The 26,927-nt window shown below is 37.1% G+C and overlaps 1 protein-coding gene across 1 annotated transcript in view; it reads right to left on the bottom strand.

Annotated features, from left to right (window-relative positions):
• The window catches only part of LOC128857040 (uncharacterized), a 99,218-nt gene extending 72,291 nt beyond the window's left edge, over positions 1-26,927 (bottom strand). Inside the window, exon 1 of the mRNA XM_054092569.1 lies at positions 24,257-26,927. The gene's annotated coding sequence lies outside the window, so the exon portion shown is untranslated. The remainder of the gene's footprint in view (positions 1-24,256) is intronic.

Genomic DNA, 26,927 nt, shown 5'->3' on the forward strand with positions numbered 1-26,927 from the left:
GAAAAGGTAGGCATCTCAGACAGTGTACTCTGCCCAGCTTGTGAAGAGGAGGATGAGACGGCGGACCACTTCCTGTGCGTCTGCCCCGCTTTCGCTCGAATCAGGCTTGAGGTCTTTGGCACTGAACTGCTAAGAAGCGACCACCTTGGGGCTCCTTGGCACTACAAGATCTACTCAAATTTCTTCGGAGGTCAGGTTGATTTAAAGAAAATTAAAAAAAAATTAAAAAAGGAACCAAGTGCATTACAATGGACTTAATGTTGTATGAGTGGTGTACTTTCTAGTTGTGCCGACAAAAAAAGAAGTCATTTTTAACTGGCAGGGCTTGTTTTTAATTTTTTTGATTATTTTTATGAAAGGCATACAGTTTAATTAAAGCAGAAAAAATTGGACTCTTGAATTAACATAAAAAAGTGGACGCACAAGAAAAAAAAAAAATATTTTTTTAGAATAATCTTCCAATTCAAATATCTCGAAAACTGTTAAGTTTTGGACTATATCACATAACCAAGAAATAAAGTGGTTCACGGGTGCACGGAGAAATTTGTTGAACACTTCTGCTACCTCGGCTGCACTATCACGGCATTCGTAATATCCAAAAGCTTTTAATTCTATTAGAAATACATCCATTAATTAATTAACGTATACTCCTAAAATTTTTGTATTAAATTAAATTCAAGTATGTACTGCACCCCAAAATATTTGATTCAGTCAATCACAACTCTACACTTCAAAGTCAGTTCCCATTTTTAGCTGCTGCGGCGAGCTCGAAAAAAGCGCACAGAAATTATTATCTACACCCAACGAGCATATTTTTGTACGCTTATAGATGCATATGTATGTGTGTATGTATGTACATGTGGATATGTGTGTTATATCTACATCAAGTGAATGCAGCTGTCGTATGTGACCCACAAACCTATTTAGCCCCCGTTTTGTCTGCTCAGCCTATGCGCCTACGCTCCCGTTTGGCGCCTTGCACGAAACTGCGGAACGCATAGTGATTAATTTCGTTTTATTTTTGTCATCAATTTTGAATTGACAGCCAATCTACTTTACGACTGTTCAAAGCAAAATCTTTCAGAACGAATAATAAATAATTTTAGAGTAAAAGAAGTCAAGTATTTAGAAGATAAAAAATAACAAAACTGGAAATATTGAACAGTAGATGAACTGAGCTGAAGAGTACATAAGTTCGACATAGCGTAACCCCCCTAATATTCTTCTTGGACTGCAATCCATCTGTTCCTTAAGTTAATAAGCTTCAATGGAATAATAATTGCGTAAATTCCATTTAGAGTCCCATAGCACAAGACCGGAGCGCTCGGCTTTGGAGTTCGCTTCTACATTCTAGAAAAAATGTTACGCCGGGAATCAGATTTTGTACGTATGCGACTATGGATGATGTGCATTGGTATGAGTTCTATCGATTTTTGTATCAATCGGTCTTTAGTTTAGTTTAGTTTAGAGTTTAAAATTCTAGCAGACTCCGGACTAAGATTATTTGAAGAGAAGCTCATGCACACAGTAGTTCATCGATAGAGTTGTGAGTTAACGGGATTAAAGAAGCCATACTCAAATAAGTTAGGCAGAAAAAGTGTGCGTTCACTTCGCCTAGTAACTATTATTTGGATGAGAAAGAAGAAAAAAAGTCATTTTTTATTAGGTGCGCAACTAAGTTTTCGTTGTTTTTTGATGAAAATACAACTTTATTCTGAAAAAATGGTTACAAGTGAATCATTGAAAGTATTGCCTATCGTTGCCTACTACTTTTTCCCATCTTTCTGGTAGATCTCGTATACTGTCGCGGTAAAACTGTTCATCTTTTGAGGCTATCCACGGATCAAGCTATTTTTTGATGTCTTCATATGAATGGAACTGCTGATCAGCAATCGGTGTTTTCACGTAGGTTTTAACGGGTTTGGCAACAAGAGGCCGAGCGTTGTCATGCTGTAGAATCACTTTTTCATACCTCTCCGCGTATTTCGGCCGCTTCTCGCGCAGTGCTCGGCTCAATCGCATCAATTGAAGTCGATATCGATCCCCGGTGATGGTTTCGCTTTGTTTTAACTCATAAGGAACCCAAGCGCTCTGTTTCTGAATCATTCCCAAAGCTTGGAAAATGTATTGGCGGGTAACTCCTAATACTGAAGCAAGCTCTTCTTGCGTTTGATATGGATCCTCATTGAGCAATGCCTCCAATTCAGCGTCTTCGAAGGTTTTTGGCCTTCCTTCACGCGGACGGTCGTCAACTTTAAAATCACCGTCTTTGAAGCGACGGAACCAATCTTGGCACGTTGTTTCACTTAAAGCAGCATCTCCATAAACTTTTTGTAGCTATCGATGCGCTTCAGCCGCCGTTTTTCTTTTCGAATAAAAGAGGAAAAACAATATTTCCCGCAAATGACGATTATTCGGCACAAGATCAGACATTTTCACAAAACCAAATAGATAGTACCAAAACAAAATGACTAATGTGTCGAAGGAGTTTGTTTACCATATGTCCAAGCTTAGGTAATGTTAGAATCGATTAGCACACATTTCAGAAAAATAAATAAATAATTGGGGCGTACACTTTTGTTAGGTGTTTGGCCGAGCTCCGCCTCCTGTTTGTGGCGTGCATCTTGATGTCGTTCCACAAAGTTTTAAGCCGCCTCCAAGCAGGAGATGGTTTTTTATGAGGAGCTTTTTCATGGCAGAAATGTACTCGGAGATTGCCATTGCCTGCCGAGGGGCGACCGCTATTAGAAAATTTGTTTTCTTTAGTTTGGCATTTCAAGCACAGAGATTCGAACCTACATACTCCGAATGGTAGTAAAGATAGTATTGATTTAACTAGGGTTCAAAAAGAAAGGAGGTAAATATTATCAAAAGAAAAATAATCGTTAGTTGTTGGAAAAATAGTAAGAACCGTTTGGAAACCGGAAAAATTGTTGGCATGCAGGACTCAATCCAAAGAGTAATTCAGGCAAACAGAATCCTACGAATCCAAGTCTCCTTCCGGATGGCCATCAGAATTTTCGGAGAGAGAAATGTGCAAAGTAGCCTCCCTTGAAGGACTAATAGAGGATTGACAGCAAGTCATATCGCAAAAAACACGGAAGAAAAGTTGCATAAGCAGATATGTCCAGATACAGTACGAAAAATCCTTAAAAAGGCTGGATTTCACAATAGAGACTTTTGCAGATAGCCTTTGCAAGTAGCACTTAAATAAGCTTCCTCAGTTTTGGAATTGAGTTATTTTTTCAGAAGACAGCAAATTTTCCGTTTTCCTGGTAAATGGCCGCAAGATTGTGTGGCTAGAACCGGTAAGCAAAACTTGCTACCTACGACTACGCACGGTCGTGGAGGTGCGCTGGAGTGGTGGAGTATGGGACGCTCGGGCGCTGATGAAATGCAGTTTATGGAATCGTTAACATGAACAAATATGATTATCTTGATATTTTAAAAGCAAATTTACAAAAAAGTGCAAATAAACTGAGTGTCTGGGTGAAAGATTTATTTTCAACACGACAACGAACGCAGCACACAGCAGAGTTTGTTGAACTCTGGCTACTCTATAATGTACAAAAACAATTATAGTATGATACTCCAGAGAGCACTTATGGTTCGTACACAAGTAAATCCGACTAGTATAGAAATGCTAAACGATGTCTTTAAGGAAGAATGAGCAGCAATAACTGGAAATAATTAATGTCAAAATTAAATTAAACGAACCACGCACATGGGGGCCGGCCCATATTTTTTTCTTATGTTGGTAGGGCTATAAGACACACATCTGTGGTTTTTAAGCGCCATCGGATCATTAGAGTCTGCCTGTCGTTTGTTAACATCAGTAAACTTTTTTCAATTTGCCGCATTTTACCATGAACAATTTTGTTGAGCAAAGAGTTTGTTTGAAATTTTGTGTGGCGAACGAAATTTCGTGTTCCGATGGATTGAAAATGTTGCAAAAAGCATTTGGTGAATTTTCTTTATCAGGAACCAGAGCATACGAGTGATATAAAGACTTTAAAAGTGGTCGTACAGTGGTGGAAGTTTTGGCTCATTCCGGGCGCCCATTGACGACGCACACCGATGAAAACGTGAAGAAAGTGAAAGAAATCGCGCTTGAAAATCTTCATACCAGCTTAAGAGAGATTTCTGGTGAACTTGGCATTTCATATGGAACTGCACAACACATTGTGGTTGATGTTTTGGGTATGAGACGCATTACAGCCAGGTTCGTTCCGAACGCTCGTGTAAAAACACCACCGAAAGACAACTGCTGAGAAGATGATTTCTGAAGCCCAAAGTGATCGCACCTTACAACGAGACATGGGTCTAAGAATTTGACATGGAATCAAGCAACAATCGTCTGAGAGACGCTTCGAAGACGAGCCGAAACCAAAAAAATCGCGCCAAAGCCGCTCAAAAGTGAAGGCGATGTTGACAGTTTTTTTCGATTGCCAAGGCGTAGAGCGCCATGAGTACCTTCCATTGGGCCAGTCAGTCAATAAAGAATATTTTTTATCCGTTTTGGAGCGTCCGAGAGACGCTGTACGTCGCAAACGGCCGGATATGTGGGCAACCAATTCTTGGATTTTGCATGATAACAACGCGCCATCACACCGAGCACAAATTGTGCTGGATTATTTGACCAAACACTAAGTAAATACCATCGTGCAAGCACCGTATTCACCTGATATGGCCCCGTGCGACTTCTTTTTGTTTCCCAAGCTGAAGTTACCACTTTGTGGAAGGAGATTTCAGTCGATAGAGGAGATCAAAGAGAATGCGACGAAGGAGCTGAAGGCCATCCCTTCGTCGGCCTACCAGGGGTGCATGGAGGACTGGGTTAAACGTTGGCACATGTGTGTTGCCTTAGACGGGTCTTATTTTGAAGGAGATAGAATAAATTTGCTTGAAATTTAACTCTGTTTTGTTTTATTTAAACATTCCCGGTACTTCCTGATCATAGGGTTATATTGTCTTTCCTTTCATTACTTTTGAAGGGAACACAGACTTTTTCTATTCAGCTTAAATTATCTTTTTCTTTATTGTGATTTCATGAGGGATTTTATCGTCGCCTGGCTATCACTGAAATCACACTGTATCAGTGTCTCGGATTTTATTATTGCTCTTCTCTTTATGGTCGGAGGATCATAAATGTTTCAATGGCAAGTTTAAGTGGGAGTGCATAGTCCATCATTGTGGGAAGCCACGTAATACCAGGTAGGATTTTAGCGTGGCCGTAGCTCGTGTTTGGCCACTTAATTAAAGTGTTCAACCTTATTTATACCTATATATTTTGCCCGCAGATCTATCGGAAGCAGGTTTAATGTCGCATATAATTCTTTCGATGGTGTAAAAAATCCTGTACAAATCTTTTAAACAGGTCTATTTGAACCAAATAATTTTTCTGCGTGGTGTAATAAGCTAACTCTTGTTTCTATAGGTCTTTCGCTTCTACGTCTAAAACCTAATTGAGAAATGTACATTCATACCTATGTAAATAAAATTCGAAACACACAGATAGAAGCCATTTCGGCAGTAAATTTTGACGTCACTAGAAAAAAGTACACCACAAAAAAAAATATTAATAAAAATAAACAAATAATAAGCAGAAATGCTCAGAAAAAAATAAACAACGCCATAAACTTCAATGAGAATATTGGCGTATTTTCATATTCATCTGCGGTGCTCATTCAATCCCGTTAACATTCGCATCATGTGGTTGTACAATCACAAGAGCCTACATACGTACATAAATAAAGCTACATACATACGGCTAAGTGGCATACACCCGTCTTGATATTTCGATATTTCGCTGGCTGCGTGACAGAACAGTGAAAAACATGCATGCTTTATACGTTGTGGCATTAGGGTGGACACCCTATTTGGTGCTCGATATCTTTGTATTTAGATAGAAGGAAACTTAATTCATCAAAGGCGATGATAAAGAGTAATGCTGAAAGTGGTGAATCTTGAGGAGTGCCGTTGGATAGATTGTGAATGTATGAGCGTGAGTCATTGACAGTGACTAAGAGTTTCTTGTTAGTAAGGAAGAATTTTATGAAGTTTAACTTTTTTGGAACAACTTTCCATCGTAATAGCCCTTTTAGAATTAGATGAATTCCTATGCTATCAAAAGTCTTTTGGAAGTCTAATGATAACAAATATATGTGGTTTTTAGGTTTAGGGCTTTAGTTATAAAATGGTCAAGGGTTAGTAAGACATCGATCGCACCGTGCCACCTTTTTTATGCAACCTGACGAGAACTAATAAGATTATATCTTTTGGCATACCATGCAAGACGGTTCCTGATAATCTTTTCTAGGATTTTTCCAAGACCGCTTAGAAGGGAGATTGGTCGGTAGCTATTGGGATCAGTGGAAACCTTCCCGGGCTTAAGTTTTGGCACTATGTGTGTGCAGATTAATTTATATTTTCATTTAAAGATGGGTTTTTATTGAATAAGTAATGTTGAAGAACCACAAAAAAAAAAAAAAATAAATAAAAAATGCTATGTACCAAAATATTTTATTTAAATATTTTAATTAAATTTATTGCACCCCCGAGTGACAACTTTTGTTATAGTCGCACATTCTATTATTTATTATTATGCCATTGCAATTATTTGAATTGAATCTGAAATAAAAAAAACTTGAACAACAACAACAACACTATCAGCATTTATTACCACCGCCCTTTTTCGCTTATCTTTTACCCTATCAATTTTCATGTTGCGGCATCAATTTTATTAAGCGCAAGCCTTGCCTTTACAACTGTTTGTTTATTTTTTGGCTCAACAATAATAAGAGATACACCTTTTAAAACATTAGCACAAGACACACCCATTCTGTTTTCTCTTTATTTTGGTATGTGACCTTTAAAACTTATAAGGTTGTTTTTTTTGTATGCACAGCTTGTTTTTTGCTCCCTATCAACATTCCAACGGCTCTCTACTATTTTTATAGTTTCTAGATTATCTTGGTTATATTTTTTTAATGCTACCCATCTACTGTTTGTATAATTTAAGTTTGTAAAAATGTGTCAATGAATGTCAAGAAATAAATAGAAAGTAAATAAATAAATGAATAAATAAATAAAAAATTAAAACATAAATAAATAATAATAAAAAATAATCAATGAATAAAAAACAAAAATAAATAAAAAGAAAAATACGTAGATAATTGAATAAATAAGTGAATAAATAAATAAATAAGAAAAAAAGTAAATAAAAATAAAATTTCTGATGCTTATTTCTGCACAATATATGCCAGCGCCAGCTCCTTTTCCATTTTCGATCCACCGTTAAAAATATTGATGGTGCTACTTCGCGGTTTTTCAAACTCTTAACTGGAACCAGAATTGACCGTGGCATCCCCAGTAATAGAGCTATGTGCGAAGATTCGAGAGGTAAGCTGATCGGTTGTTTGTATCCTCACAGCTGATTTTGCAGACCGATTTTCTACATATATAATAAACGGTGTTAGGTTGCGGATATCCTCGAGAGCTGCCGTTGGAGTTGAGCTCAAGAGTCGTTGAACTTTTACCAATGGATTGAGATGTTTTTGATGATGATATGATATCCCCCTAAGGATAGTTATGGTGTTGAGAGACTTACCCTTTCCCTGCTTAAAATTTTAGCCACCAAAATCGGTAGCACATATACATAAATTCGCCACATTTTCTTCTAATGAAGCGCAGCCTTTGCTAAACCTTTACATTGGAACTTTTTACTAACAAATTTTATGAATTCATTTTCAATTCCCATTTAATAGGACTATCAATAAGTTCGTGCGGTTTTACAACAGATGGCGTAACTTGATTATTATTCCATCGATCCACATTTCCAAACATTCATTGGAGAGCTACTGTCGTAAGGCACAAACGTCAGTATAAGTTTTTTATTTGAAGCGTAAACAACAATATTTTTACCACACTTGAAAATGTCGAATTTCGTGCCAAATAATGTGTTTTTGCGGGGAATTCTTCTTCATTATTTTAATATGAAGAAAAAAGCAGCCGAAAGTCATCGTATCTTGGTGGAAGTTTATGGTGAGCATGCTCTATCTGAGCGAACGTGCCAGAAGTGGTTTGCACGCTTTAAAAGTGGTGATTTTGGCTTGGAAGACGAAGAACGCGAGGGTGCGCCGCCAAAGTTCATGGATACCGAATTGGAGGAATTGCTCGATCAAGATCCGGCTCAAACGCAAGAAGAGGTTGCAAAAACTTTGGGAGTTGATCAATCAACCATTTCCAAACGTTTAAAAGCCATGGGAATGATCCGAAAGGTAGGCCATTGGGTGCCGTATGAATTGAAGCCAAGAGACGTTGAACGCCGTTTTATGGCATGCGAACAACTGCTTCAACGGCACAAAAGAAAGGGTTTTTTGCATCGAATTGTGACTGGCGATGAAAAGTGGGTCCATTACGACAATCCAAAACGTCGGGCAACGTATGGATACCCTGGCCATGCTTCAACATCGACGTCGGCGCAGAATATTCATGGCCTGAAGGTTATGCTGTGTATCTGGTGGGACCAGCTGGGTGTTGTGTATTATGAGCTACTGAAACCGAATGAAACGATTACGGGGGATGTCTACCGACGACAATTGATGCGTTTGAGCCGAGCACTGCGAGAAAAACGGCCGCAATACGCCGATAGACACGACAAAGTTATTTTGCAACATGACAATGCTCGGCCACATGTTGCACAAGTGGTCAAAACATACTTAGAAACGCTCAAATGGGATGTCCTACCCCACCCGCCGTATAGTCCAGACCTTGCGCCATCCGATTACTATCTCTTCCGATCGATGCAACATGGCCTGGCTGACCAGCACTTCCGTAATTACGATGAAGTCAAAAAATGGATCGATTCGTGGATTGCGGCAAAACCGACCGAATTTTTCACAAAGGGAATCCGTGAATTGCCAGAAAGATGGGAAAAAGTAGTAGTAAGCGATGGACAATATTTTGAATATTAAATTTGTAACCATTTTACGTCAATAAAGTTTCAAATTTCGAAAAAAAACCGCACGAACTTATTGATAGTCCTATTAGTATCACTTTCACGGGTGAGAAATAACCAAACGTTTGATCACATAGTCACAAATTAATTTTAAAAATTACTTATGGAAAGTATTGGTTAGGTTAGGTAGTGATGGTTGCCCAGAGAGTGGGCCCACTTGGACGAAAGAGTTTGGTTCATCCTTTGTGATACCATTCCAACAGGGGAAAGAGAGGTGAAGGAAAAGGACGATAGGACGAAGGGAAAGGGTTGGGGAGGGTTGAGTGTTTGTGGACTATGAAGGGTGACTGGTCTGCGGTTGTGTTAACCTCTTTATGCTGCTGATGAAGTTCATCAGTTTTTTGTTATCAAGACCCGCTATATCAGCAGGCGCAAAAAAGAAGTGAGAACCAAGATGCTTGAATCTTAGTCCCGCGAGAGCTGGGCAGCTGAGGAGCAGGTGCTGAGATGATTCCCCCTCATCCTCCATACAGCTGACGCAAAAAGGACTCGAAGTGATTCCGAGCCTCACGGCATGTGTACCCCGCGGGCAGTGCCCCGTGAGGATGCCCACGAAATTTGAGAGATGAGATTTCGTCATCTTCAGAATATCCCTCGAACGCCTCTTATCCAAACGTGGCCAGAAGTATTGGCTAACGCACATTTCTCAAGTTGACAAGTCTGACCACACCTTAAATATGTTGCAAAGAAAAATTTGCAACGACTGTGCGTTTTTTAAAATATGTTCCATTTCATGCTCCATTAAAATATTAGGGCAATCACAGTTACACAGTTATGTGTAAATTACCTGGCATCATAATTCAGTAGCAAATTACCATAGCAACACAGCAACAAAAGGTTTATAGTATTTTCCGGATAAAAGCACCGTCTAAACGATCGGTGCTTGAAAGCGGGAAGTGCATACATATATGAAAATCCCACTCATGAGCATGGCTCACTTGAGCCACCCTAATGCACATAAATGTGAATATGTTTTATGTGAAATTAAATTTTTTCGCATCCCCTTATGTGCTCATTCACATTTGCATGTACATATGGGCATATTTATATACATACTGACGTTTCACGCGCTTTGTTGGGTCGATAAAAAATTCATTAACTACAAATTTATGAGCCGCATGCCAATTTTAAATGGCTTGATAAACTGTCATGTGAATTGGTATGCTGCGATTGAATAACTACTACCATTTCCTTATACGCACACACACACCCACATGTTGTCCCTCCCTACTTATACTACTAATACATTGATTTATTGTTGGTAATTGTGCTGCATATTTGTAAGTCGGTAGATTATTTATTAAGTTATTTTAACTGCTTTCATGACAGTTAAGTGATTTTTTATAATTTGACGCCATTAGCAGAAAACTGGTCGAGAATAAAGTCAAATGCTTGTGACATTTCGCTATGTAAATGACAGCGTTCTAATTTCCTATTTATAGTCACATACATACATACATATGTATGTGTGTGTGTGCTCAAGTTGTTACTTAAGTAAATATATGTGTAAATAATTTAAGTAGCAAAGTGAAAAAACGTATTAGTGAAAGGAAATTTAGAAGTTGTTAATTTGGAAATTGCTTTTGAATGCACGAATTGTTTATTTGCAAGAAAATCTTCAATCACTGACCTTTTAAAATAACAATATTTCGAAAAGCTATGACCCACAGGTAATGGAATAATATGCATATGTATTTATATTTATGTTTATAAATATAAGCATAATTAAGGTGTCAGTGCGCTTAATAACAGTCTACAGCACCACAAATTGGAGGAGAAGTTCGGGCAAACATCCAACAAAGGATGTGCGCGCCAATTAGTTGTATAATAAAGGTTCTTTCAAAAGTGACACCTGTGACGCCGATATATGAGTAGTGAATAATTTCCAGAAGGCACCTTTTTTTGTATCACTTTCAAGTAAACAGATCTACAATTTTAGGCTATGGAAATTATTAAATCTTATTATGAAAATGGTCGACCTTTAAGAACAACATATCGCAAAATTCATGACTTTTTTGGTGGACGTAATCATGCGAACGAGTCGATAATTCAAAGTTTGGTGAAAAAATGTCAAGTAACTGGTTCCATCGGGGATAGAAAAAGGACTGGCAGCCCAAAAACTAGATGCTCTGTTAAAAATGTTTTTGTTGAAGCGCAAAGTGTTGCTGAGCAACCTTCGGCATCGATATCTGGATATCAATAGTTAGGCATTCACGAATCGACTGTTTGGCGGATTTTATCTGTAGACGTGCTCATGGTGGGCATGAAAAATTTACCTCTATTCATTTTTTTCTTTTTCTTCTTCTTCTTAATTGGCGCGATAACCGGTTACGCGATTTTGGCCGAGATTAACAAAGCGCGCCAGTCGTTTCTTTCTCGTGCTAACCGGCGCCAATTGGACACACCAAGTGAAGCCAAGTCCTTCTCCACCTGATCTTTCCAAAGCAGAGGAGGCCTTCCTTTTCCTCTGCTACCACCAGCTGGTACCGCATCGAATACTTTCAAAGCTGGAGCGTTTGTATCCATTCGGACGACATGACCCAGCCAACGAAGCCGCTGGATCTTTATTCGCTGCGCTATGTCTATGTCGTCGTAAAGCTCATACAGCTCATCGTTACATCGTCTACGATATTCGCCGTTGCCAACGTGTAAAGGTCCAAAAATCTTACGCAGAATCTTTCTCTCGAACACTCCAAGCGTCGCTTAATCGGATGTTGTCATCGTCCAAGCTTCTGCGCCATACGTTAGGACGGGCATGATGAGAGTCTTGTAGAGTGTTAGTTTTGTTCGTCGAGAGAGGACTTTACTGCTTAATTGCCTACTTAGTCCAAAGTAGCACTTGTTGGCAAGAGAGATTCTACGTTGGATTTCAAGGCTGACATTGTTATCGGTGTTAATGCTGGTTCCTAAATACACGAAGTCATTTTACTTTAGTAAATTTCAAACTTTTCTTTACCTTTAGAACTGTTTCCAAGTAATCTATATTTGCTATCATACTGAAATATGTTTCTGGTTTCAAGTCGCCTGAAATATCTCTCAATCGATTCGAGAAAGATTATTTTTTTATGAAAAATTTGCAAATAAAAAGAAATTTAGGTAGCAACTCCATACCCACATATTCTTCAACTGAAATTCTAAAAATGTGTATTCATCGCATGACCATATTTTGGTATTTAACAAAAATAAAAGGGAATTAGGTGGCAACTCTATGTGAACATATTTTCGAATTAGAACTCTCCAAATGTACATTCATCGGATGACCACATTGTTGCATTTAACAAAAAGAAAAGTGAATTAGGTGGCAACTCTGTGTAAAAATATTTTCACTTTAAAACTATCAAAATGTATATTCATCGCATGACCATATTTTGGTATTTAACAAAAAGAAAAACAAATTAGGTGACAACTCTATGTACACATATTTTTGAATCAAAACTATCCAAATGCATTCTTTTGATAACCGCATTGTGATATTTAGTTATGAATTAAATGGTATTCTTTAAAAAAGGTTGGGTTGTTTAACTCTTTAAATAATAAATTAAATACAAGTAAAGAAAAAATATTAATTAAGTAGCAGCTCCATGTAAAAATATAATTGAATTGAAACTATCAAAATGCATTAATCTGATGACTACATTTTGGTATTTGTTTAATATTTAAATGTAATACCTTAAAAAAGATAGTAGCCTTAGGCAAATATTTTCAAGGTTAACGTATGTTAGGTTAAGCCTTTTTACTATCTTTATTTGCTATTTAAACATTAAATATTATATTGATTTTTTAACTCTTTAATTAATGAAATTAATACATGTAAAAAAAATAATAATTAGGTGGCAACTCCATGCAAAATTATTTTTGTATTAAAACTGTCGAAATGCATTTTATCAGGTGACCACATTGTAATATTGATTTACTTTATAAATGTAATACTTTAAAATAGGTGGCAGTCTTAATCGAATATTCCAAGTTAACGCTTATTCTGGTGAAGATTTAAGAATATCAATATTTGATATTCAAACTATAAATATTATAAAGGCTATTTAACTCTTTAAATAATTAAATTAATACAAATAAAAAAAATATCAATTAGGTGGCAACTCCATGCAAAAATATTTTTGTATTAAAACGGTCAAAATGCATTTTATCGGATATTAATATTGTGATATTTTTTACTATTTAAATACAGTTTTTTTTAAATAAGTGGCAGCCTTATGCAAATATTCCCAAGGATAACGTCTACTCAGGTGTAAAATCGTTACCACCTTTATTTGCTATTTAACTATTAAATGTAATATTGGACTTTTAACTCTTTAAATAATAAAATAAATAAAAATATGTTGCTAAAAATTAGGTGGCAACTCCATATAAAAATAAATATATTTGAATTGAAACAGTTAAAATAGTTCAACTGATAACCGCATTGTAATATTTTATATACTAATTATTAATTTCGGAAAAATGGCAACCTTATAGGAACATTTTGATAAAACAAATTTTCTGTTAAAAATTAGGTAGCAACTCCATGTAAAAATAAATATGTTTGAAATACCTTTCAGCTGATAACCGCATTGTAATATTTTATACACTATTAAGTAATTTCAAAAAAGTGGCAACTCTATGTAAACATAAATGTGTTTGAATTGAATTTGAAAATACTTTTCAGCTGCTTACCCCTCTGCAATATTTTATTTACTATTTAAATAACTTCAAAAAGGTGGCAACCTTATAGTAACATTTTCAGGTATAACATCAATGTAAGTAAACGTAGAAAGCAAAATATTCTCAAGACTTCATGAGCACAAAAGGCCATGAGGTCGGAGTGCAAACCTCCAATAAATCTAAGAGTTCCTACAAATCGGTTGAGCCGTTTCCGGGAACTAAATGGATATGTTTATTTATGCGAGTAAATATATACAAGAAATACGTTCACACACAAATATGTATGGATATTTTATACATATATTTTCCGTTTAAAAAACAATGTTAGCTGAAGCCATTTTATTTATTCCAAAAAGCCAGCAGTGACTCAGAAAATTTCATTAGCTTTCAATGTTTAGTAAAAGCAACTCTAAAGTAGCAAAAAAAAACTTAGTATATCTGTACATACATATGTAAACGTATACTTAGTGTGGGTAAGTGCCCTCTTAAATATTTACTCTACTTTTCCTTACAGCCTCTGATCTTCGTAGAATCTGCTTGTTGTTTAGATTTCGCAGAAAATTGATTTTTATTGATAGAAAATTTTTTTAATTTTTTGTTATTTGCAAAAATCGTAATTACACCTGATCGGTGTTAGTTCTGGTGATACTCGCTTCATACAAAATCAAGTTTGAATTTATTTTCTCAGAAAATCTAAGTTTTTTGCTTACTTGCTCAAATAAGTCATTTTGTTTGTATAAATTTGAGTTCGTAGCTTTTAGTTTTAAGAGCTAATCGGAAGGTGCTGACAGATAGGTTAATAGGCGCATAGTAATTACGATAGTATACATACAGATATTTAATATATACTGAGGGGTAAGTGGGAAATTTTTATTTCACAATACATCGAAATATTACAATGTTTATTTTATTTATGCGCATACATTGTAACACGTGTGTGTAGTAGAACTTATAGTACGACGGTCGCTATAAGTGCGAATGCATTTTAAACCCTACATCACCCAGCAAAACAAAAGGCAATTTCCTAGCAATAACTCAGGCTACATGCACAAGCATTGCTTTCAAGCTGATCCTACTTTGTTTTCCCAAAAGCCTCACACCTACCAATTCTGAAGGAATATGGGACAAGACATTCAAAAAGTCTTCCATCGCTATGAAGGCTACCCGCTTCAAGGTAGGCAGATAGCCCATATATGTATGTATGCCGGGTGCATTTGGTCGTTAGTACTATGAAAAGGTACTATTCACCAATCCGTCTGTCAGTGCGCACCTGCGCTCCCACGATGCCTCTCACAATTTACGCGGTGTAATATTTGCCTATTTTGTGATAGTGAAACTTGAGATTTTCTGGTCAACTATCTAGGGCTTTAATGGAATTGACAATTCCATGCAGTTTCATGCAATAAATTTATTAATTAAAGGCTCAACTCACAAGAATTTAATAGTTTTGACATACATACAGACATTCATATGAGTTCGCGCGATTGAAGTGTAGAAGGCGACGCTCGTGCAGTGAAGAGAGCTCTTTTAACTGCATAATAGGCAGCTGCTTTTTATTTCTAAAGGAGGAGCACATGACTTCATTATTTTTGAAAATATATCTACATACACACAAACATAAGTAAATGTGTGCATCTGTAAACTAAATGTTTTTGCATAAGCCAATTAGAGTTCCACAGCAAAAGCCATCAAAAAAGATTCGCTAAGCATTTTTTTGCAGTTTCTGCACTTTTCTTTTGTGAGTTGCATGATGTTTTCTACACGTGACAACATTTTTTTGTCAAATCTGATGAGCTATTGAATAAAACTATTAACTTCACTTGATCTCAAAAATGATAGAATACCAGGTTGCGTCATCTCAGACTCATGAACTTAGCACGGTAAGTATCACATAAACAAATAAACGAAACGAAGAGGACGAATAAGCGAAAGTAAGTGGAGTGAATGATAGATACAAAGATTTGTTTTACTTTAATAAATTAATGAATAACTTAGAGATGCTAGGTATAGAGCCCGCTATACATTTTGGTAGATCAAAAATCTATTAGGTCACAGAGGAAGAATAAGGCGGAATGGAACGAAGCGAGGTTAGTCAGAGTAGTGAGCAGGGGCACATCTCATGGCCGTGTGCTATCACCGCTCCTATGGCTACCAGTGATTAACAGGATACTAAAGAAATTTGATGGGAAAGCGCTCAAGTTAATAGCATAGGCGGATGACATTGCCATAGTAGTAATGCGTAAATACCTTAGCACCATCAGTAGCATCTTGGCAAATACTATCAGATCTTTATTTTATATTCTGTGCCGACGGCACGCAAATGTCGAATCGCAAAGAAGAAAGTAGCGGATTGCGGAAAGCGCCACCTTGAAATTGAAAATTTGAAATTTGAATAGGTCGAGCCAAGGAGAACCAGAGATTTGGTGGCTTCTAACACACCCATTGTACTAGGAGCTCTGGGAAGAGGGTAGATAGTCAAGGAGGAAAGGAGAAAAGTATCAGAGAAAGAGATAGGAAAGAATAGAGGCAGAGACAGAGACAGAAGTAGCTAGTCCCGTGAGAATTTTCCAGATTCTTTGGTAAATCTGTAAATATCCTCCAGTTTGAGAGAACGAATTTTATTCATTCTTACGACATCGGAACCCAAAACTCGTACCACTCACAGAGAAAGTGCTTGTGCTAACCGCCTCCTTCGAGCAAGACAGGTACATTGGGCCCTCAATGATTCCAATGGTGGTCACATGCTGACCCTATTAGTTGTGTCCTGTAATAATACCAACCATCAACTGAACGTCTTTCCTTTCTCTGAACACCGGAGTGTCCTGGAACCCATATAAGTACAAGCCTCTTTTGTCTTGCGACAGAGTTAGTATTCTCTATTCTCGTGACTTTAAAGTCTTCAAAACTGTTGTATTCTTAAGCATCGTGAATTTTGAGTTTTCGCAGGTTAGGTATATTCGAATTTCAATTTTTTTGTGGCGATCTGTTGGTAATTATGTCTCTCACTCATGCCAACGAGTTAGTCCATTTTGAATGTTCAGTTAATTGTTGACAGCTGCTTTGCTTGCACTTGTTTTGGCTTGTCTTCGATTTTTAGATGGATTCAAAAAGATGGATCAAAGAACCTGTATGAAATTTTGTGTGAAAAACGAAATGAAGTGTGCAGATGCATTCCGAATGTTGACTGTGTCATACGGAGAAGCTACTTTGGACCAAAGCAACGTTTATCGGTGGTACAAAATGCTCTCAGAACGCCGAGAAGATGTAACCACGAATAGCGTGCCCGAGCACCTCAACAACAGACGAAAAAATTGATGAAGTGAAGAAAATGGTATTGGCCAATCGTAGAATTACCGTTAGAAAAGTTGCTGAGGACTCGTGCCATTCGATTTTTTTCAATGATTTGGGCATGAGACGGATCGCCCGCAAAATTCGTATCAAAGCTCAATTTTGACCAAAAGCAGCATCGCATGAACATTGCTAATGAGATGTTGGACCTTGTTCGCGACGACCCAAATTTGCTCCAGAGGGTCATAACTCGTGACAAATTGTGGGTTTATGGTTATGACGTGGAAACCAAAGCTCAATCATCTCAATGGAAACTGCCGCACGAACTAAGGCCGAAAAAAGCGCGCCAAGTTCGGTCGAATGTAAAAGTTTGCATACCGTTTTCTTCGATTGCAGGGGCGCTGTGGATCATGAATTCTTGCCACAGACTAAAACGGTCAATAAATCCGCCAAAAACGCCCGGATTTGTGGAAGAACAAAAATTGGCTTTTGCATCACGATAACGCTCCTGCTCACACATCGTTGCTTGTGCGCGACTTTTTGGCCAAAAACAACACACTAATGATGCCACAGCCACAGCCACTGTATTCCCCAGATCTATCCCCCTGTGACTTTTTCTTGATGCCGAAACTGAAGAGGCCCATGAAAGGACGACGCTATGCTATGATTGACGAGATAAAGATGGCATCGAAGGAGGAGCTGAAGAAGATAAAAAAAAATGATTTTTTGAAGTGCTTCGAAGATTGGAAAAAACGTTGGCACAAGTGCATAATACCTCATGGGGATTACTTTGAAGGGGAAAAATAGATATTAGTGAACAAATAAATAATTTTTGAAAAAAACACAAAATTCGCAATACTTTTTGAACACACTTCGTACATACAGATATATTTATGTAAAGAATTGGAATTGAATGATATAAACGACATATTTTTATTATTTTCATCATTGTTGTCGAGGGAGAAAAAGTCCAAAGTTCATACGAAAACAAATACAGCAGGGCGGCATGTTTTTGAAAAATGTTCAAATATACTTAAAAATAAACTCAAAAATAAAAAATGTACGTGTATACACACACACGTTAAATTTTGAGTGGAAAATACCAGCAACATAAATAAGATAAAATTACATAAAAAGCGAAAATACGCGAAGAGAATGGAAATGTAGAAAAACTGTCGGTGGCATAAAGTAAAAAACACTAAATGCCAAAGCAAATGTGCCGAAACGAGACTTGCAGACGTATTCGTTCTGTGCCAAAGACATCTGCTAAAACATATTGTTACATGTGTCTCTTTCGCTTGGTTCACGGTTACAAAACAGTTCAGATGTGTTTATGTAAGTAAGCAGAAGGAACAATAAAAAAAAGAATATTTTCTGTTACGCAGTGACCTTCAAGGATACCCAGCATCATTTTCGTACATTTTGAAGTCAAATACTGAATTGATAAACAATTATTTTGTGACAAACCCATCGAAATCAATTTGTTTTAATTATTGTACTTTGATGAAATTCGTGCCTCGTCATGTCTACGCAAATTCGCCGCAACAATTCAACCATTTCTTTTCAATGGGTCATTTACCGCTCGTATTTTGCAACTAAAGCTTGAATGCTTCTTTCATTCTCTTTTAGATCTTACCACAGTGCAGTCTGAAACAATGGAATTGCACACTAGGCGATTTTGGAAGCGTTGCCACCCATGCAACCAGTAGCAATCCGTGCAATGATTTCACCACTAATTGCAATCGCTTGCTGTTATTCGAATAGGAATAGAATAGGAACAGAATAGCACACCGAGCCATATGCATTAAGGGGGGAGCCTACTTTAGGGGCTTCAAAAAATCGATTTTTTTTTTTTTTTGCATAAATGTCTTCCCAAACTATCCAAGAATGTGTCTTCAAAATTTCAGAAGCAAATTCAAAATATTTTCGGAGTTACAGAAGAAACTGTGAGCAAGCGTCGAGCAGGTATACGAGCGGCCGGATCGCTCGAAATGCGATTTCTCGGTTTTTTATTTTTGCGATTTTTCCTAATTACCGGGAAAGATACGGAAAAAGTTAAACGTCCTATCGAAACGGGATAGCATTGATTGTATTCGGAATTAAGTTCTCTTCTAGTTGAATTTAAAAAACCTTAAGAAAGTTATGATTAACCCACTTTTTAAACAATCTAAAGTGAATTTGATTTTACAAAAAAAAATTAAAAAAAAAATCTTTTTAATTAGCGAAAAATTGTTGAATTTCTCACTTTTTGTTTAATTTTCTTGGTTTAAATAAAAGCTTGGTTTCAGATGAAAATTGCGACCTGCATCTTTCCCGCCGCACGACACAAGCACACCCAAGGCGCCTCGGCAAAATGCTTGTACCAGGCATAATATGACGTAATATTTGAATGAAAAAATTTGAGAGGACTGTTGAAATATATAACAATAAAACCAAAAAGTTTCGTTTCAATCGAATATTTCTTACCTTCCCCAAAAAATCCACGAAAAAATCGATTTTTTGAAGCCTCTAAAGCAGGCTCCCCCCTTAAAGTGCGTTTCATAACCATAGGATACCCCTAATTTTTCAAAGTATTTTCATTTATAGATTCAGATTTTCAGGAATATAAAAATTTTACACATCGATTAAAGTAGCAAAAGTTATCCGTATCATTACAGAAGTTAGAACTTTGTTTAATACATAAAGAACATTTTTAGCAAAAACGTATTTCCAGGCATTTCAAAATGATAAGACACTGTTAAATTAAAGTGATCGTTTAGCAAAAGTATACTTTTTGGAAATTTTTTTTTCTGTTGTCTAGAATATATTAGTATTCTATGGAAACACCATTTGCTTTAGCAACACAAAATAACCTTTTTTCCTTCGATTCTGCTAGCTTTTTAAGTAAGTTTCTATCTAGAGAAGCCCATTCTGCCTTAATTGCAGCTTTAAGCTCGTTGGTGTTGTCAAGTTGGCGATTGTTGGCGTAAACTCTTCAGACTAATATACCCCAAATGCTTTCTATTGGGTTTAGATCCGGAGAACACGCCGGCCAGTCCATAGTTTCTCTGGAACAAACGGCCAAAAACTGCCTTGTTTCTCTGCTTACGTGGATTCGGGCGTTGTCTTGCTGAAAAAAGAAGGGCACTTTCCGATCATCCTGAATAAAAGGAAGAAGACTACTTTTCAAAACATTCCTCTAGTCCCCACTATTCATTCGCGATGAAGTAAACTGCATATGAAGAGTTGCTTACGATGCAACCCAAACCCGCAAATGCACCCTGAACCATAACAGAACCTCCACCGAAGTTGCGCTTGGAAAATAAGAGGGGGCTCTTGCGCAAATCTCTCCAATAATTTGAAAAACCATCGGGTCCATCAAGGTACCATTTCTTTTTCATCCGAAAATATAACCCTTTTGAAATATACTATGAAATTGGGTAACATTAAAAATATTCCAAATATGTTACTGTGTCCCAGTTGGTGTCCAGGTGTTTTTCTGCAAACTGAAGACGCGCCAGCTTGTGCATCTCAAAGGATGGATCGTTTTCTTATTTTTGATAATTTTAAATGATTGGTTCTCTATATTGTGCGCCAAACTGTTGTTTTTGAAACCTTATTTTGAAGAACAGCGGCCAAGTTGGCGCAAGACTTAGTCGAGTTAGAAGCTTTTCTTATGATTGCTCGCTGCTCTCGACTTGATAGTGATAATTTTCTTCCAACGGGCTTCAAAATGTTGTAAGTCTCAGGACTCCGTAAAAAATTCCGGATAATACAACGACTTCTGCCATTAATTTGATTGAATTCTGAATCCTTGTAGGCCAAAATTATTCCACGTTTCTCTTGTGATATTGAACACCTCGGCGTTTTAGGTTAAATTGAATAAAATTATAATTAAAGTCATCCAAAACAACAATCAGCAACTTCTATATTTTCAGAAGCTTATATTCGACTAGTGCCTTATCATTATGAAACGCCGAAAAGACTAGTAAAAGTACAGTCTTGTGAGCTTTCGCACCAGAAACAATTGATGAAAGTCTTAAGTCTATAACTGTTAAAATGCCGCCAAATAAAAGCTACTCCGGAAAGTAAAAGCGAGCTTATGGTAGTTCAAAAATTGTTTACCAAAGATGTCTTATGATTATGAAACGCACCTTATGTATGTATGTATATATTTATGTATTGTACTTATACATAGTTGATTTTCAGCATTGTTTAAAAACTTCTAATATTTTTGTCTGCTTTTGCTGCTGCTTGAATTTATGCTTCTGAGAATTAATCAGTCGCAGTCGCAGACGGCGCAAATGTAAAAAACGATTGCTGAAAGACTACGCAGCATTTCGTCTGCAGCTATTGAATTACTGATTTTCAGCTCGGCAGGGGGATCGAAAGAAGCAGTCTGTTTTGTGCATAGAAACTTCTTTTCGGTATCTTGACCACAGTATTGCATAACAGGCAGAAGTACTGACCTTTTTAGAGGCCAAATGCGCCACTTGTAACTGAGACTTCATCCTCTTTGAGTGCCAAGTAGACGCGCAAGCCTTAGATTCAGCCGCCAAGTACTTCGTTATTCTCAATAACACCGGCTGACGGACGTGTGCGCACATTAGCAATATCTACGTACATATATATATGTATGTATACATATATTTTGAAAGTATGACTAAAAAAACATGCCCGTGTCTGGCCGTTTTTCTAGATCAATTCGTTTGCATTTTTAGACGCAAAATTGTTCTTAATTATTTTTAAAAGAAAAGATAAGCTTATATATATTTGGATTTTTTTTGAGGAAAAAAAGACTTTACGGTACGTTTTCCACCGAGAGCCGAATGGGGCAAAGGGAAGGAGATTGGAAGATGAACTAAGATGAACTGTGGTGTGGGAGCTGGCTTCCATTCGGAGCTACTCAACCTATCTCAGTCAATTCGACTTCCTGACTATGCCGGCGTGTTCCAGGCAGAACTTTTAGCGATCAGAGAAGCATGCAAATCACTAAAACTCTACAAGGAAGTTGATACAAGAGTAGCTATCTTCTCAGACAGTCAAGTAGCTATAAAAGCCTTGGACTCCAACTCCATTTCATCCAAACTAGTCTTACAGTGTAGAGAGGCACTGGAAATGCTTAGTCATTGGCTTGAAATCACTCTGATATGGGTTCCCGGTCACAGGAACTTACGGGGCAATGAGATAGCGGATGAGGTAGCAAGGAAAGGTTCGACACTAGAAATAGCAGAGACGGTGGCAGTCGTGGCACCCCACTCAACACAATAAAAGCATCCCTCGCTTCACACTATTATGCTTCAGCCGAAAGAAAGTGGAAGAAATTAACTTCATGTATTACAGCAAAAAACACTGGGCTATCGTATAAAAACCAAGTTAAGATAAAACCTGTTAAGATACTTTCGACCAAACATCACTGCAACCCTTACAGGTCATTGGAAGGTGGGGGATCATGCAGCCAGACTCAACCTCCCCTTTGATCCCATCTGCAGAAGCTGTGAAGCCGAAGGAGTGAAGGAAAGTCTTTTCCACTACTTATGTGAATGCCCAGGGCTAGCTAGGGCACGATTTCGCTCTTTCGGTAAGTCTTACCTTACTTAAGCCTCTTACAGCAAATTAATGAGATCAAACACATCGAGATAAAGCATTTGCTGCTATACTTGGATCTCACTAAACAGCAACAACAACAACAACAACAACATATGTATGTCGCACAAGCCCCTTCGTATTTCGTTGTCGTTAATCGGGATTACCGGGCAGTTAATTCTGATTAGCATTGTAGTGGGACAGCCGGGTTTTACGTGGTTACGCGGATTAGTGAACAGCTGATTTGCTTATTGGATAGTTTTGTCAGTAAAAGATGGACCGCAAGCAACAAATATGGGTATTAGCTGCGCTGAGAAATACTGCTCGGAAATATCAAAACAATTAATGTAATTTCGAACATTTTTTGTTCTAATTTTTAGTGCAGTTTCTAAGTTTGATTATTTTCTATTCACAATAGATATTAACTGTAATTTTTCACCACTGCTGCCACAGAAATTTCGCATAATCCGTTTAAATTAGGGGAATTATAAGTCTCGTGGCTGATCTTGATTAGTTGCACATTTCTGAGATAATTTTTGGAATTTTTCAAGTATTCTGATACCCTAATTATAGATACACTTCACTATTAGACAAGGTGGCGCAAAATTAATCACTCCATCGGAAAATTTATAATTTTTGTACATGGAATCGTACGCCAATCTAATTTGACACTTGAGAACTAAACAGCTGAAGTAAACAAAAAGACAAGTAATAGGGCTTGTAAAAGTTAAAACAAAATGTCCATCAGTCAAACGAAGGAAACGAGAAGGCCGGCTTTTAAGCCAAAATAGGGGCGGAAGGACCATTTATTGGACCAACCCTATTTTTCAGCTTTAACAAAACAAAAAAAAAGCCGGCAAACAAAAAAATGGACCGAAATAAAAACCAGGGAATACTGGAGCAGTACTAATGGCCTTAATCACTCCAAAAAGTAGCCAAAGTTCAGGTACCAACAAAGCAAAATCTGCTCTAACCTTAGACAAAAAGGGTCTCAGATTACTCTGTGGGGCACTTACAGGCCACTTTGCCTACAATAAATATTCCAATACACGAGGACTATCTAGCACTAGTTTAAGCAGGTATTGCTGTGATGAAGAGGAGTTCATGGAACACTTAATCACCAACTGTGAAGCATTACAATGCAGGAGATAGAGAATTCTGGATTCTGGATGCGAACTTACAAATGCTCCCTCCTGAGCAGCTGGTTCAATTCCTTGCAATACTAAAGAGCGCACAATAGATCAATCTGGTCGCAGTACATAAAGCCTTTGGCCTTACCCGTACACTCCTTTCCATTAACATTGAAAAACCAAATTGGATGATTAATTTTGCGCCACCATGTGTACTGAACTAAGAAAAGTTCGAAATATATATATTCTATTTTTTGCATATTTTTCATTTTGCTCTCGTTTTTACTGATCTTGCCTGGTATCCATTGGATCAGGTTATCAAAAACTCGAATCAATCACAATCACAATAAAAAAATTTAAAAATAAATTAAAAAAAAACTAAAAAAAATTGTTTTTGAATTTTTTCCAAAAACCGTCTCCCCTGGACAGACGATTGCGAGCTATGAAAAATTTTCTCCATTAAAAAACGCTATATCTACAATATATAATTATTTGACTTACTTATTCAACTAACTTATATATGTAACACACATACATATAAGTACATACATATAAGTATGTGTGTACGCACAAATAATATAAAAATATTACTCACTTTGATATCCTTCGGAAGTACTGCTTTCTGGTTTATGCTGAATGAGTAAACTATGCGGGAACTCACAAGCGACGCTGTTGAACGCTGATTTCAATGAATTTTCTCTTTACGACGAAATCGATAAATTTGCAATATTACTTTTAATTATGAATTAAAAAAAAATCTTTGTTTCTATCTATTTATATGAATTGAGGACGTTTAACTCGAAAAAATATTTCTTTTAGTTTTAATGAAGTTCCACTTTTGCCAGAATCACAAAATTTCTTAATTTTAGAAAATTTTCTTCTGTTTTTCTTTACAAAAAAGCTGCACTATTCTTAACACACTAGTTGCTGTTGTTGTTGTTGTTTTGAATTGCTACACACTACAGTAAGCGTTGAGCTAGGTCAGTGTGTGCTTCGTTGTAGGCTTTTGAGATCGTTTGGTGTCGTCGATTATTTGCGTGAGTAGAAACGCAAAGAGGAATTTAGAAAGTTTTCGCTTGAAGTGTTCTAGAAATGCTCAGATTTTTGGCGTGCGCGTAGTTATTTAAAAAAATATTTTTACTTTCTTTATACTGCTTTGGCGGTGTTTTCTCCCACTCGTCGCTTGCAGGTTAATGCTCCCCTTGGCGCTTGTGCTAGGCGCGAAAAATGAGTGCAAATGTTGATGATCTTGCCGCGAAATGTGTATCAGCTGCTGCTGCTGCCTCTACTATTTGCTGGCAGCGAAATGTAAATGAAATGCAATTTTTTTTTGTTTTTTCTGCTACTGCGACACACTCGCGTTTGACACTTTTTTCAGCAATTTTTCCTACTCGCGTGCAGTTGTTCTACTTTTTCTCGCATGCACTCGTGTGTGTTAAGCTTTAGCTGTTTATTAGTTTTACTACTGGTTTTTACGTATTTTTATTTTTTATTTTGCTACCTTTGCTACGCTATTCGCTTATCAGGAATGTGCCTGTTTTCACAAGTACTCAAGCATCTATTCGCCTTATTTTTCTTTTCTAAATTTATATTTTTGTATTTATTTCTTTTATTTTTTTTTATTGCGTGCGGCTGCTTGCTGATATTCTTTTCTATTTATTTTGCTTCAATTTCCCCTTTTCCACTTCGGCTCTCGCTGTTGTTTGTGTTGTTTGTGTTGCTCTTATTGCTTCTTCTTAATTAATTTTATTTGCTGTGCATTCAAATATGCGTACAGAATTTGCCGTTCCGCTGTTGCCTGCTGTGCATCACCCACACTTAACTACGCTCGCCTATGAGGTGGTGCAGGCGCCTTGTTGCAGTCGCTTGCCTTGCTGTGCTATATCGCCGCAAATCGTACTTGTTGCTGTAGTTGTTATTGCTATTACGACTGCAATTGCCACTGCAGCTACACTGAAATCGCCAATAGTCCAGCCAATCAAAAACGTATTGATAAAAGTAATCCAACAGCGGTTTCACCATTACACTACAGTCGCCGGCTCCCTCGTTTGTTGTAGTTGTTGTTATGCTTATGTTGATTGCACTCTGTTTTTGTTCACACTTCGTACCTTCACACACTTTACTTGCACTTCTATGCGCAATTTCCCCTTTCTGCTCTCTGGCTTCAGCAATTTTAGGGGTAATGAGAGTTGAAAATCGCCACCACAACCGTTGTCTCTTTGTGTTGTTAGTAGTTGGGTTGAAATCGAAAGTAAGCGACCTACGAAAATTATGCGAAAGTCACGTAATTAGAAATTAACTCGCCGACTGGCATTAGCGGGTGCCTCGCTTTATGTTTAAATGCTTGAATTAATGGCTCGAAAGCACGTGACCTTTTGGCATGTAAACACTTATCGCCAGTATTTTAATGTACGCATCAAGCACGTGAAAGTAGTGATTGCTTAGCGTTGAAATTCGCCTCCTACATGTGTGTGTGTGTATGTGTGCTTTATCGTGTAGCTAAAAGTAATTAGCAACAATCACTTTTCAATGTTAATTATTTTAGTTAGTCTTTGAAAGGAATTTGCATTTAAAAGTCAAATATTTTCAACACCTTTCGCCTGGTCGTGCACGTCCGTTCAACTGCGCTGCGCTCTACTTTATGCGACAGTGTGTATTAATATTTTGTGCTTTTCAGTTGAAATATCCGCATTATTCGTTTGCATTCGATTTTTCTTTAATTTGGTTTTTACTCCTTCCTTTTGCATTCGAACCGAAATACCGGTATAAACAAGTGCGAGCGAACTTTAATTCAAGCAAAAGATAGAAAATTTGCAACAGTTCTCAAACCCGATTGCCGCATCTGCAAGATCGCTTTCTTTGCTCTTATTGTAATTTTTGTTTTTTTCAACCCGTCTGTCTGTCTATATCGCTTTTTGCACATCTTACGAATGAATACTTTGTTTCATTCAGCGCCTTCTACCGTCGCTTTACTCGCATGTACATATATTTAAAGAGTATATGCATACATACATACATACAAACGTACGTGCACAATTCTTCTTTCTTATATATATCTACATAAATACTTGTACATACATACACCGCCTTTCTTCAGTCTGCGAATATTCATACATATATCGAATTATTTTTGTTAGGTTTGTGCTTTTTGTTTTTTTTTTTGTGTTTTTGTACGAACTTGTTATACGCTTCTCGTTTGAGCGTTGACCGATCTGCACAACAATTCTCAAACAGCTCTGAATACCAACTGAAACGATTCTATTTGG

The sequence above is a fragment of the Anastrepha ludens genome, chromosome 3, assembly GCF_028408465.1.
Source record: "Anastrepha ludens isolate Willacy chromosome 3, idAnaLude1.1, whole genome shotgun sequence".
Taxonomy (NCBI): Eukaryota; Metazoa; Arthropoda; class Insecta; order Diptera; family Tephritidae; genus Anastrepha; species Anastrepha ludens.